General features: G+C 50.8%; 1 pseudogene across 1 annotated transcript; it reads left to right on the top strand.

Moving 5' to 3' along the window:
* The first annotated feature begins 1,408 nt into the window (after positions 1-1,408).
* Positions 1,409-3,259, top strand: LOC311428158 (olfactory receptor 14A16-like; annotated as a pseudogene). The gene is made up of 2 exons: positions 1,409-2,352; positions 3,140-3,259. The product of its transcript is annotated as an olfactory receptor 14A16-like (transcript).
* The last annotated feature ends 1,202 nt before the right edge of the window (positions 3,260-4,461 follow it).

Raw genomic sequence — 4,461 nt, 5'->3', positions numbered from 1 at the left:
GGCAGGACACATCTGCAGGCTTTTGACACCGTGAGGCTCTGGCAGCAGGGCACTGCAGGTGGGGTTGCCAGAGGGGTCTTCTACAGCTGGCACATCTGATTACAGATAGCATCTGTCAGGATGGGTTTCTTTGTTTCTCCAGAAACGAGTAGAGAATGCTTTAGAGAATGGCATTTATGATTGGAGTTTTCAACAATAAGACCAAGGCAGGGGCTACCTGAAAGGCAAGACATTTTCTGTAGCCTGTGATTTTGTTAGAGTGGGCGTCATTTTCATGGTAATGGGTGGTCAGGTTTGTACTGCAGACTGAGACTGCTAGAGCATTGCAGTGAGAGATCAATATTTCATCAATGAACTTCATGAAGTCCCTTCCCACACCTCAGCCCACAGACTACACCAACATCATCATTGTGGTCCTCTCAGGTTTTATCCTAGCTGATCTTTAGTAGCTGCAAACCCTCCAATGCCCAGTGCTCTGTCTTTGGGAGGTCTCTGCCAGTTTGAGATGATCACAGATCATTTGCAAAGAGCATGAGCTGCCTCCTCTGCAGGCAGAGCTGCAGTACAGGAGGGTCTGCTGAGTGTCCGTCTGTCCCTCCCTGGCCTTGCCTCCCCTGGCAGCAGCACGCTGGCATTCCTCCTGGCTTCTCCAGCTGGCCGTGCTGCTGCTGGTCTTGTTCCCAGGCTGGCTGGGGATGGAGGTTTCAGAGGCATTGGTGTGCCGTCAGGGTGTTTGGGGAAAGGTGAGTACAGGGACAAGGTGAGGGGTGTGGAGATGGGCATTTTGATCCTGGATTCTTCTGCCCTCAGCAGTGTTCAGGTCCTTTTCACATGAACGACTGAGTACAACTTTTGTGCAGCTCTCACAGGGCAGCTGAGACCAGCACTGATGGAGAGGCTGGCTGTTGTCTCTGAGGTATGCTCTGCACTGAAGGGACAGTCTCTTTGCCTCTGAGGATCCACAAGGTTTTACTTGGAGTGCAGCAGAATGCCCAGGATTTATCCCTTAGAAACCATTTTCCAGTGTGGTGGGGCAGCTAGAACCAATAATACAAAACAAATAATTGCATATCTAAACCTCCACACCTCTGCTCTGCAGTTGGGTGAACTAGCAGCAAAACTGGAGAAATCTCTTTGATATCAGCAGTAAAGTTAATCTGAGACTACCCCATGTTCCTACCATGTTCCTACCATGCTACTCCCTCTGGCTGTAGTGCAGGACTGATTCTTCCATTGTTCACAGAGGATCCCCTGCTACCAGAGGAGGCAGAATCAATGAAAGAGAGCTTCAAAATATCTGCCTGGAAATGGGCAATATTTTGGTGATTTTAAATGAGAATATAGAAAGGGTTTTTCGACAGTTATGTCTGTGGTACACAATCACTGCCTTTCTTTTCCTTGTACAGGACCTCATGACCAGAAATAACAGATGTCCAACATCAGCTCCATCACAGAGTTCCTCCTGCTGGCATTTGCAGACACGCGCGAGCTGCAGCTCCTGCTCTTCGCGCTCTTCCTGGGCATCTACCTGGCTGCCCTCCTGGGCAACGGCCTCATCCTCAGCGCCATAGCCTGTGACCACCGCCTCCACACCCCCATGTACTTCTTCCTCCTCAACCTCGCCCTCCTCGACCTGGGCTGCATCTCCACCACTCTGCCCAAAGCCATGGCCAATGCCTTCTGGGACACCAGGGCCATCTCCTATCAAGGATGTGCTGCACAGGTCTTCTTTTTTGTCTTCTTGGCTGGAGCAGAATATTACCTTCTCACTGTCATGGCGTATGACCGCTACATTGCCATCTGCAAGCCCCTGCATTATGGGAGCCTCCTGGGCAGCAGAGTTTGTGCCCAGATGGCAGCAGCTGCCTGGGGCAGTGGCTTTCTCAATGCTGTCCTGCACACGGCCAATACATTTTCCCTGCCCCTCTGCCAAGGCAATGCTGTGGACCAGTTCTTCTGTGAAATCCCCCACATCCTCAAGCTCTCCTGCTCAGATGCCTACCTCAGGGAAATTGGGTTTCTTCTGGTTAGTGCCTGTTATAGGTCTTGTTTTTTTTTTTTTGTTTTCATTGTGCTGTCCTATGTGCAGATCTTCAGGGCAGTGCTGAGGATGCCCTCTGAGCAGGGTCAGCACAAAGCCTTTTCCACGTGCCTCCCTCACCTGGCTGTGGTCTCCCTGTATCTCAGCACTGCCACGTTTTCCTACCTGAAGCCCCCCTCCATCTCCTTTCCATCCCTGGACCTGGTGGTGGCATTTCTATACTCGGTGGTGCCTTCAGCAGTGAACCCCATCATTTACAGCATGAGGAAAAAGAGCTCAAGGAGGCACTGAGGATGTTATTGCAATATTCAGTATTACAGAGAGGAACCTGTCTTCTGCATCTGATTCCCTGAAATATACGTGGACAAGGCAGAAACATCTTCGTTCATATATTTCAAAAAATTGTTCATTCTTTTCAATATTATTCCAATATGCTAAATGTTTTTAATCTTTTTATTTTATAAATTTAAGATATTTCTATTCCTCTTCTACCTTTTCTTTTAACCCAAAGACCTCATGTAGAGGTGCTGCTAAGCTCTTTGTAACTAACTAAATAAAGGAGCCAGCAGGTAGTCAGTATCTGTGGATCTCATTTCTCATACACTCTTCTCAGATACAGCAGTGGTTGTGGGGTGAAGATCCCTGTTGCAACGTGCTGGAAAGCCCTGGTGTCCTCCTTTGGGGCTGCCCTTTCTGCCCTGGCAGGCACGCCCTCCCTTCAGTCTTTGAGTCAGGGTCGCCACTTTCTTGGACCCACGAACACTGACAGCAGCAGGACATGGGCGTTTTGGTGCTGGTCACTCTTCTCTTCCACACTGCTGTCTTGTAGCACCACTGAATCAGAACTGGCCTTCCAGCTAGCACCCCTAGGAGTACGGCTTTCAAAAGTGAGGTGGAGGAAGCACTGAAGAAGCAGCCTGATCTGATGTGAAAGTTCTCCCTGCTCAGAGCAGATCTTAGCACTGGAAACCTCCAGAGGTCCTTTATGACTCTAATCCTGAAGGAAAAAGGGGCAGGAGAGTGGAGGCAGGGGGAGAGAACACTGCTATGGCAGAGGTGTTGCTGACATTTCTAATCCCTGCTTCATGTTGTCCTCAGGTTTACATCATGAACGAGTTCATCCCCAGAGGATCCTCTGCCCATGAGCACCCAGTGTCCAGATGGTTTGAAGACACTGTAGAGAAGTTCTCAGAAACAGTGCCAGGCTCTGCAGAGTGATAGGTTCACTGAGACTGGAGGGGACCTCCAAAGCCCATCTAGCCACCCCCACTAGCCACGCATGGGCACCTGCACCAGGCAGCCCAGGCCCGTTTCCAGTTGGGTTTGTTGTATCTCCAGTTGAGGAGGACTCCCCCACTTTTGGGGAAACCTGATTGAGTGCTTGGTATTGGAAACATGATCCAGTTCTTGATATTACTCACAGTAAAAGTGTTTTCCTGTGTGCAGTTCCCATGTCTTGTCCAATCACTGGACATTGCTGAGACTGTCAGAGGAAAAGATCTGATAGCATATCCATGTCTCACAGACAGCTCATAGCAGCAGACAGAGATGAACTAGACATGTTTTCTTGGTATTAGAACCAAAATGGTCACCGAGGCCTCTGTATTCAGTAAAAAGAAATCAAGGATGAGAACAGGAAGTTCATAAAAAGCCACCAGGACAAGGGCCATTTTCTGCCCCTGCAGGAGACTGACCCTGGGCAAGGCCCAGCTTGGGAAGCAGCTGTGTTGGACGTACTTAGTGGGCAGTGAGCTGGGCAGGAGGCAGCCATGTGCCCTGGGAGCACAGGAGGGAAGGCTGAGGGGCACCTCACCGCAGCCTGCCAGGAGCTGCAGAGATGTCAGGAAGAGCCCCCGCGGGGCCAGGCTGTGCCCTGTGATGTGCAGGGAGCCCTCCTCTTGCCATGCTGCGTGCGCTGGCTGCAGCAGCAGGGACCCCCAGCCAGGCCGTACATGGGGCATGGGGCTCTGCCACCCGCCTGGCCCCGGGTTTGGCTCCTTGTCTTTGCTGGGCCCCACCTTCCACACTCAGATGTGTCCCTTGGCTGTCGGCTCCCTTTCCACTGCCCTGTGGGAATACCAAGCCGGGGTGGACAGGTTACCATTAGGTGTGCTGGTGCTTGTGTAATTCACATGGGTGATGGCATAAATGCTGGTTCCTTCACCAGTGATGCACATCCTTCTTCATGTTAGGCCAAACTCAACGTCCTTCTCTCTGCTTTTCCTCATGGATGAACTGGATTAGGTCTCCTTGATTATTCTGAGGCACAATGCAATGCTCTTTGCCTTCTGCTACTCCAGCACAATATGGGTGACTTTCCCTTACTCTGCACATTGACCTGCAAGGTCATTCCACACTTTTTGCTTTCAAATCCTTAGTTGGACGGGGGCCATTTGCAAAGTGGGGCAAGCTGATGGGTT

The sequence above is a fragment of the Aythya ferina genome (genome assembly GCF_964211825.1).
Source record: "Aythya ferina genome assembly, contig: HAP1_SCAFFOLD_29, whole genome shotgun sequence".
NCBI classification, from domain to species: Eukaryota; Metazoa; Chordata; class Aves; order Anseriformes; family Anatidae; genus Aythya; species Aythya ferina.
Note: the sequence above shows the minus strand (reverse complement) of the source record. Positions and strands in the feature narration are given on the sequence as shown.